Source organism: Pollicipes pollicipes, unplaced genomic scaffold, assembly GCF_011947565.3.
Source record: "Pollicipes pollicipes isolate AB1234 unplaced genomic scaffold, Ppol_2.1 Scaffold_4740;HRSCAF=5597_pilon_pilon_pilon, whole genome shotgun sequence".
NCBI classification, from domain to species: Eukaryota; Metazoa; Arthropoda; class Thecostraca; order Pollicipedomorpha; family Pollicipedidae; genus Pollicipes; species Pollicipes pollicipes.
This window is the reverse complement of record NW_023596545.1, coordinates 17,288,424-17,298,899: the sequence shown is the minus strand read 5'-3', so window position 1 is coordinate 17,298,899 and position 10,476 is coordinate 17,288,424.

Sequence of the window (10,476 nt, the reverse complement as noted above, 5' to 3'; positions counted from 1 at the left end):
CGTGATAAAAACATGATATTTAAAGCTAGTTTTTGGCTGGTTCCAACTTGCATTTTTATTCAGTTCATTTGTGTATGCTCGTTGACATCAAACAAAGCTGATAACACACAAATCAAAACACTTCAAATCACTTTGAACAACTTATTTTGATTGTCATGGTTTACCTATGTCAAGGGAAATAATGGGCGTGCTACACAAAGCAATCTCTCTTCTCCAAAAATATCACAACTTTTTGACGACGATGCCGGTACTGCTGCTTGCCTTTTCATCTGCAGCAAATGCATCCATTCGGGCTTATTTATTCATATTTAATGGCAAAGTTTGAGATGTTGGCTTCACATTTTAAATTGGGTGGTCTGACTGTTTGTAACATACCAATATTTAGCTCATATTATACTTGCTATGCAGCTTAGAGTATTCCTGCGTTAAAAATGTAGTGCATATATACAGTACAGTCATTTGCCGGTCAGCAAACCATGACAACTATAGAAAACATGTTGTTAAAGCAGCCATAAGGGACCACTTTAAGAAATTTCGGGCAAATAACCAAAAATATGGAAAAATAAGCTTGTGGTATCAAAATTTGTCTTATGGCAAAACTCGACGCATTAAAATAGAAAATGGTCAACTCTGGTTACCAGCCATGTGTTGAAAGCAGGTAAGGTAAGTAGTTACTTGGTCTACAGGAGACTTACCGGGTTCTTCCCCCTCCCACCAAAACAAAAATTCAGCACATTTTGTATGGTCTGCTGGCAGACAGAGTCATCCGACTCACCCCCCCCCCCCCCAAATATAAGTTTCAATCATGCCCACCAAACTTCGAGATTAAAATGCGAAGCAAGTAAAAGGTGTGCACGATAAACATCTCCAGAGGGCAGAATTTCGCCATCAAACACTTCTGTATTACCTGCGTCAGGTCTGTCCCAAGGCTCTATATGGCAGCCTTGCCTTGCCTTAATAGCATTGCCAGGTTGCCTGGTGAGTCAGACACTCGAAAGGCTTGGATTTATCATTATTAAGTACCGCCATGAACCAAGAAAGCGGTTAACCAAAGGTTTAAGAGGGCAAAAATGGCGGTACAAATAAGTTCCGTGCTTCAAATTGTCTCCTCCAATCCCTGTGAATTGTTTACGCTTGGGTGTAATCAAACATGCTTGGGCGGCTGGTGAATTAATCCAATTTATGTATGAAATGCGTGCAAGTTTGCAGTTGGAGCATCTTGCGGAGAAATTGGTCAACATTTTAAGCGGCAGATGGTACTTTTAAAGACGACTGAAAAGGAAGTAAGAATAAAGTTGCATCACACTCGTCTGATACCAAGAAAAACAAAAGTACCTAAATAAATATAAAGGCTGGTACTTGTCTCGCAAAATTTTGTAATTAGCTGATTCGACTTAAAATCTGTTAATGTAAATGCTCAAATGGTGATATTCATATTGTAAGCTTAAATAAGAAGACGTTTCTTGAACTTTTCACTCATGCATTTCCGGGAGTGATGCAATTTAGTGGTCAAGTTTCCTCGGGAAAAAAGAAATACGTGGAGTAAAATTATCTACCAGGCCTTGCTGTTGTTTGCACCAGGCCCTGCTTTCGTGGCGTGGTGGTGAGGACAAAAAATAGGGGATGCGTGAAAACCTTGCATTTGCGCACTGCTGCAGACTGTGATGCATTTTGTAAGCAAACCAAACTTCATGCGTGCAAGCGGCTGGGGTCGCTGAGGTTCTTGGGCTTGGAGGTACCTGGCGCCCTTGTCCTGTGCATACATAGACATGATTCAGATGTAGGTGAGGCAGGACATAGCCGTAGGTGTCCAGGTTCTGCAGAGCCTCGTTTATGGCTGGTGGTTTCAAGTGATCTCGGTTATGGATGACGTCTGAAAACCTCCGAAAGGGAAATAGGGGTTTGGCATGGGCGATTAGGCAATGCTAGGCAGGAGTGAAAAATTCACATAAAATATGGGGAAAAGGAGTGAAAAATTCCTCCTCATAGGGTGTTGCTTTACACCCAAAGTCGGCAATTCTAGGACACTGGCGCATTCTCCCTACCAATGCGAGGGCTACGTTGTTTTTTGTAGGGTGATTTCCACTCAACTAAATAGCGTGTTACATGATGAATTAAGCAAGCCTCAGTGTGCTTTTTGGACATGGTTCTGTGCTGAATTGATTCCGGGTAATATTGTGGGTGAGTGGTGCATATCTCAAGGGCTGGGAATATCTGTCTTAAAAGCCTTCGCATGATGCGAAGGTATTACCCGTCCCCTGTCAGAAAGGGTGGTTAACGGTTTGCAGCTCCAAATATAGGTTTCTGAGAAAATATATCGGCCGGCTTCATAAGATAATATAATTTGATGATCAAACGAAGCATCCAATCCAACGTGTGCGCATATTTAAATCGTATCCATTCACTCACGGGAGACAATGATAAGCACCGGTTGGTCAGGTTAAGCCATCGGGCGCGGCATTGGGACGCGGGTCACCCAGACTCTGGCATGGGCCAGATCAACAGTGTTGCACCTGATACCACCTACGGCCCGGTCGGGTCGACCGGGTGGTAGCTTGGTCCAAAACTGCCGCTCCGTTGGCCAGGAGGTCAACAGTTTCGTTCGCATGATTAAAGCTGGCACGACCCAGTGTCCAGTCTGTGCTTTATTGCAAAGGAAGCTTCCGAAACGAAAATATTAATAATATCACGCGGTGCACTTCAATTGTCTTTATGTTGTGTGTTTGGTCGCATTTATAACGAAATTGCAATGGTTTCCGATGCAATTAGCTCCAGGCGACAATTCAGACTGTTCCAAATTTTGTAGGTAACAGAAAAGACACTTTTTCACTCGTGCACGGCATCCCCGATCACTCAGGTGCCATCTGTTTTTATCTTGAGCCTTCAATTTGTTATCGGCAACCTACAAAAACAAGGAATTATCGACCAGGGCAACGTTGATCCTTCTGGAGGAACTCCGCCTCGGTTCTGGGCTCTTCACAATTGCTTGGAGTGTCTTACGCTGTTTCCGGGGTCGTGTATGTTGACTTACTGGGTCACACGGATTTGGGGTTTGAAAAGACCCCAACCGAAAACGTTTTTGATGTTTATACCGCACAGAACTTCACTTATTTTTCCAATTTTCCTAAGTATTTTTCCGGACTAGCTGGCTGTAATATAACACGTGAGCATACCGTTAGTCAGTGCGAACGTGCCGGTAGTTAAGTGACAGGGATAGGTATCGATGGCGAAGTGATTGAGCTGCGCGTCAGAGGAACCAGAGGTACGGGGTCCGATTCCCAACGGTGCCTGTCCCTCCTGCCAAGTTGAGAGGCAGGCGACGCCACGTAGCTTTTGCAGCCGAGAGCGCCGTAAAGCCCCAACTCCACACTTGTCCGGAAGCTATGCTGCGCGTGATGATCAGTGGTGGAAATGATGTCAAATGCCCCAAAATGCATGTGGCCCATCATCAGAAAGAACAGCACTTTTCGTCCGTTTGTTTGAAGTCAGGAGTAGTCAGGCGTGGATCAGTGGTAATCAGAAGCTAAATATGCTGCAGCAGAGTCGCACCAATCATTATTGGCGCGGCTCTGTGGTAAAACTAGTTTTTCAATACACAACTTAACGTCTCACTTAGGCCAAGATCAGACTGTCAAGCAGCTTGACACCAGTGCCCAGCAAGGTCACGTGCACCTGGGCGCGTGCTACGCGGGATTTCTTGGACAGACCGTTTTAACACACCTTTTCGTTCAAACCACCATCTATGCCTTGCGAGGCCCTGGAGTTAAGTTTTCACAGATGCCACATATGTTTACCGAGTGTTTTCAGGGAAGCCCGCTATGGCTGCACGCAGCGAGCCGTCCAGTGATTCGCAGACACCACAACGCGGTCCGGTTCGGGGAGCGGGCTGACCATCCCGCTGCGTCCGTGGATGACTTGCCCCTTCTTAAGGTCAAGGTGGTGGATCATGGCCAGTTGGCTGGGACAATAAGCATGCGGCGCTCCCACTCTGACCCGCACATCTCGGCAGAAGAGGTGCGCACTTCAGCGTAATACAACGCAATTCCACGTGATGTACACAAGACGGATGCTGTTGATATTGGCCTCTAAGTACATGGTGTCTGAAACGCCAGTCACCTCACTACACTGCGAACAGGGCGTAGCCATCATGATAGCCGTAGCATGGGATTATCAGCCACTCGGAAAAGGGCTGGCGACGTCCGATGTTTCCGGGTGTTTCAATCCCCTCCGGCGCAATGTTTACCTTGGCAATGGCAGGAGGTTACCACTCCCCTTCCTCTCACCTCTTGTTGTCGGTGACGAAGCCCACGACTTCTAAACGAATCCCCTACATTGCAGATAGCGACAATGACGCTAGTTTCACTTCAGTTAGTAAGTTGTAGCTAGTCCTAAACAACCGCTAATGTAATGACAGGTAGTGGAAATGGCGCCGGTGATACAGATGTGAGCTAGTCAACAAAACGACTAGTATTCGCATTCATCATGCATCAATGAATGACTTCATGTGAATGCATGACTGACCCAGGGGTGAAACCGGTAACTTTTCTGTCACCGACGAAATTTGGAACGGTTTAAAATGTCACCCGGAGCCAAATTGTTCAGCAATCGTTGCCATATAATTGCCTAAATGCGATGCATCATAAAAACAAAAACAAAGGAAATGCCTTGCACCATGAACATGAATCGCTTTCATTTCGGGAGTTCATTTACACTGCAGCATCATTTTCTGGCCATCAGACACTGAATGACGGTTGAGCTTAACAAATTAAATTATCCATATAAAGGTAGTAACGAACCTGGAGTCGTATAGTTTTCTTTTCAGTGTGGGTGGTGGAAGATTATGCCTCCTGACCAGAAATGTAGTTTCCTATCCTTATTTATCATCTTTATCAGAAGCTTCACCCCCATTCCCACCTCTTAAATGAAAATTGGTCAAATCCGGAGAAAGCTGTTTTAATTCCATTTTGCACGCCGGCTCAGCCTGTTTTCTTCCTGACCCTCGATCCCCCCTCCCTTAACTGTTTTTGTTAAAATGCATCGCTGTAGCCCTACACCTACCGATTACCATAGTTCTACGAGTATCTGAATAAAATAACGCACAAGTTACTTCATGTGACCTTTGGCCACGTGAAGTCATCGCGAGATCAACTGGAAGCGTTAACGACCGACACTGTCTTTGCTTAATCATGACCGGCGCAGCACTCGCACTTCCTAAAACGATCTCAATCAACGGAATTTGATATTGGCATCGGGCGATGCAAAATAATCTATGAACACCTTTACTGCCTTCATTCAGCACTATATACAATAAAATGTCAATCACAAACGTTTTATCCCACACCTGTCAACAGCGCAGTTCATAAAATATGCAGTGCGGTGGGCAGTGAGAGAAGCATACAACAGAGATACTCGGCATCTTAGCTCATAGCTGATGTCCCTCTCAGCAGCAGGAAGCCCAAGATGAATCCTTGACGTGTGTCGCTCCAACGCCTTCTGTTTACCTCTAAAGCTACCGCTCAGATATCCACGAACAACAAGCCTCCTAGGGTGGCGGGGCTTTTTAACACTATTACTAAGGACACACTCCACCGCGCATGCTCAGCAAAGCCGAACAGCACAATAAAAAGCTGATGATAAGCTATGTTCTTCTAGCCAATTAGCCTCTCACGACTTAAGCACGAGCAGCAGCAGCTCACAGCCCCGCATTGAATCCAGTTCATTACCGCATGGCAAGCATTCGAATCGATCTGCCTCCACTGGCGCGACGCTTTTAAACGATCTGTCTCCACTGGCGCGACGCTTTTAATCGATCTGCCTCCGCTGGCGCGACGCTTTAAAACGATCTGCCTCCACTGGCACGACGCTTTAAAACGATCTGCCTCCGCTGGCGCGACCCTTTTAAACGACCTGCCTCCGCTGGCGCGACGCTTTTAATCGATCTGCCTCCACTGGCACGACGCTTTAAAACGCTGCGTGGCCGACTGATCACGTTCGTCGAAAGATGCTGTGGCCAGGTACGACTCCCACGACTAGTTATAAGCCTAGCTATGTGGTATTTGATGCTGTTAAGTACGTGAAGTGAATGTGGCCAAAAACGTCTGTGAAAAGCACTGATCTGAGAGCCTCGGAAAAAACATCGTGTCACCTCTGGTCTGTGACGTCGGCACTGATATGGTCTAGTTTGCAGCATCTTTCTGTTCTCTGCCAAAACTATCCTGATTAGAATTACCATGTTTGGGCACGCCCTGTGGCCCATCTTACGCATACAACGAAACGTCGCCTCGACATTTGCTTCACACATACTCACGCTGTAAGCGTTAGCGAGTTAAGACCAATACTAAGCTTTGAGTTTCGTATAGCTGGGATGGTCTGTTGCAATATGGTCTGGTCTGCTATGATTTGTTTTCATTTTCACAGTTTCGCCACCAATTGGCTGGCAAAGTATCGGTTTTTGGTACCGGTCATGTCCAGTATATCAGAAGGATTTATCACCCCTGGACTGACCTTGCACCATTATATCTCACCACATTTTGACCAATAGGACAGGACTGGTTTTGCCCTTCTCGCTTTTGCCTCCCAATATAGCTGTTTTTAATGTAATAATACAGCTCAGAGAAATCCGAAATATCTAACTGGTCAATTACTGACCGATTTGGCTGTAACGCAGCTTCCCCGCCCGTATGATCCCTTAATGCTGTTGACACCGACCGCTTACAGCATGATCTCTGGCAGTGCCTATTACATGCTACGATATGTGCTGTGTTCGTTCGATGACTTTGTTACCATATGTAGTGCTATCAGCCACACAATGTCCATGGTGTTGGTAACATACAATACATTATGGACCGGTGACCACAAATATTTGAACGATTACGACATTGTTGGGTGGGATTCAACGACGAATGAAAAATGAAGCTTTTCCAGAAGGCATGATTAAAAACTTAATCGTGACTTATCCTTGAACGGCCTTGCATGCCGGACAACTATCGTACATCCGTCGTCTAAGAACCCATCAAACCTCGTATTAAACTAGCACTAGCCGTGCTTCTGTATAAATGAACTTGCTAAAACACCACTACATTGCACTAGCTGTAGCGTAGCACTAGCTGAAATGCACTAGCAGAAAAGCACTAGCAGAAATGCTGGCGGAATAGTTGCTAGTTTTTTACATTTTGACGATGTTTATTTGTGTTATCACCATGGGGTTTTTTAAACACTTGGGGTTTTGACCACGACTGTCTGTTCGGAGTTTTACAAAAATCTCAGGCCAGTATGGACATGTCATTTGCATAATGTGAGTCAGACACAAGTTGCGGAATAATTCGTGGTTTCAGGTCTCGTCCCAAGTAAAGCAACGCAAAGCAAATTTAGTATAAGTCCCTAAGGCATAGGACACATAAATATCGACTTCATACGAACGTTTTGGTCATTGTTATTGGTAAACACAACGCCAAAGGTGTCCACTACAATGATACGCCGTGTTCTGTTGACCTGACTTAGCCTGTCCGGAGCTGACATGGCATGATATGGCTCGTGACCGCCCGAAAGGGCGACCTCAAGTCGCGCATTTGTGTAAGCAAGTCACGCTCAGGAGGTAGGTTGGAAACACAGTAGGTGTATAAAGAGCCTATTAAATAGATTATATCAGTGGTCTCCACCACGCTCGTAATCTTTCCAAGATCAGCAAAGGTAACCCACCTCAGATGGTCGCGGATGAGCTTAAGGTGAAGCAGGTCACAGGGACTTTGGACGCGCTGATGTCGAATCTGGCATCTTTTACACATCCTTTTCACTCACTCATATTAATTTCAAAGCCTAACAGAGGGCTCTTATTCCATTACAAACCGTCCCACACAGACAATAGAACAACTAAAACCGTGTATGACAATCATCGGATCATTCTAGTTACAAACTTTCTGCTGCCATGCGATGCCAGAGAACAGTCCGACAAAGAGCGTACCTTCCCACGGCGACAAGCCAACACTGAGCATTTGCCTCGTTCCTGGTGCATCCGAAAATATATCCTTCAAACTGATATAGCTGCTTCCCGATCGCTGTTTTTGCGGACTATCTTTACCGAAGATCTCTTCAGCTCGCCAAAACGTCGAGTGGTCCATCACCATGGCGGCATATAACAACAAAAAGTGTTAGGATCTAAACAATTCAGTGGTCTGAAATCGACGGTCTGTTTTCTTCTGTTGCGTTTTTGATGCGATACCAGTGGATTTAGAGCTTTTGGTTGCCATGACATGAGCATGGGTGAAGTGCAACGGTACGGCATGGATGCCAAATTCAAAATCAGCTCTTAGAATATCTCATGATCGATCTTATTTCAAAAAGAAAATTTGAGGCCATCTAAGTCAGCAACGTCGGCAGACAAGAGGTCACAAACGTAGTGCAAACCATTGATATCCGATAACACCTATTTTTACGCCGACTTGCCCTTGAGGGTCTTCACGACTTTGCATCGCCCATCTCTGACGTTTCAGGCTGGGTCAGATCAGCCGGGTCCGCTTGCATTAAAACTATGTAGTGATTGAGTGGGTTATTAATGTCATTGTGTGCACCAAGTTATAAGCAGACTTGCGTTCGACTCGGTTTTTTAGCCGGCCTCATGACTCATTCACAAATTTGTGATCCATTTAAGCAAATTGTTCGTACATGAAAGAGGTGCATTATTCACACAGACAAGACAGGAGTAATAGCCTTATTCCCCGGAGAAAAAAAACAGGAGAATGGAGAGAAAGATGGGTCGATATTCGGCAGCAAGTCTTTATTTTACAATGGCATAAGTCTTCTGCCAACCACATCAACCCATCTATACCTCCATTCTCTTGGTTTCTCCGAGGAATATTATTACTGTCTGATCCAATTAAGGCTGATGAGTCATAGCCGTTTCATTTCTTTTTTACTCTCTCAGGTTCCGACTCATCACTTGCGTTGAATAATGCGGCTCATGACTCAAACGGCTTGCAAAATGAAAGATCTGATTCCGTTCTGGCTCGTTGCCTTACAGTTGCCTTGTTGCCTTACAGTTACAGTTGCCTCGTTGCCTTGCCGATATATAACATATGTATATATATATATACATATATATAAATATATATATATATATACATATATATATATATATATATATATATATATATATGCGTAGGCATCATAGTATGAAAAATATAGGTAGAAATAGCCTGGTAGCAAGCTCGTAGTTTGAGCCTAACAGATGCAGTGCAGCGAACAATACAGACTTTCCCGTAACCTGTTACCAACCAGTTTTCTCAAGTATCAGCAGGCCAGCAGGGAGAGCCTTAGAGCTTTTAGGTTAAAGAAAAAACTTTAGATCCTCCGCATACTGTACTACACAGCTAGACTTAAATAGGTGTATTTAAAAAGGCATTGCAATTTAACATATTCTTTTGCTCATTTCAAGTCATTGGGTAAGCTACACTTGTGTAAGAAGCATTGTAAAACTCAGGGCAGCTTAACGCGGTCAAAACGCCGATTGCTAAAGCTGCCCTCAGCATGTCAAAAGTCAGGTTATGCTCAACAGAAACCACGTGTGTCATTAAATTCACAAAAAGTAATCGGTCGAATGGCAGCAACAGCACTGTCTTATGAAAAGTATGCACTGAGATGCACAGGTCTGAAAGTAGCTCAGCGATTGCCATTAAAAGGCTTCAAACAGGGTTTAGATACAAACATGCAACCGATATCACAGCTGGTATTAGCACCAACAATTAAAATGCCAGGCGTTAGCGTAAAAGAAGTGCATGTCCACATAATAAGGTTTGCATGGCACCCAAGACCTACGAAAGCGGTGCAGACAAATACCAGGCATCCAGCGTCGTAAAGGTGCGGTTTTATTTCGGGCGTAGAGCTGTGCAGTGAGCGGTGATGGTCTATGTTCGTCTCATGTGATGGAAGCAATGTTGTTAATATCTCCTGCCGATCTGACAGCGAGAAGATCCACCTCAGATGTCTCCCCCCCCCCCCCCCCCCCGACAGCATTGGTGGTCTGTGATCGTCTGATGTGACGGAAGCGACATTGCTAATGCCTCTTACCGGATTGACATCGAGGAGACCCCGTCTCAGACGTCCCTTCCCCCCCCCCCCGCACCATACGCACAGCGGGAGAGGCGAGACGGGTAGCAGGCCGAGGGTATGAGCGGCGGGGAAAGGCGAGACGGGTGGCAGGCCGGGGGTATGGGTAGCGGGGAGAGGCGGGACGGGTAGCAGGCCGAGGGTATGAGCAGCGGGGAGAGGCGAGACGGGTAGCAGGCCGAGGGTATGAGCAGCGGGGAAAGGCGAGACGGGTAGCAGGCCGGGGGTATGGGCGGCGGGGAGTTGCGGGACGGTTAGCAGACTGGGGGAGGGGGGGGAACGGGCAGCAGGGGAGTGGGGACGGGTAGCAGGCGGGGGTATGTGCAGCGGGGAGTTGCGGGACGGGTAGCAGACTGGGGTGGGGGAGCAGCGGGG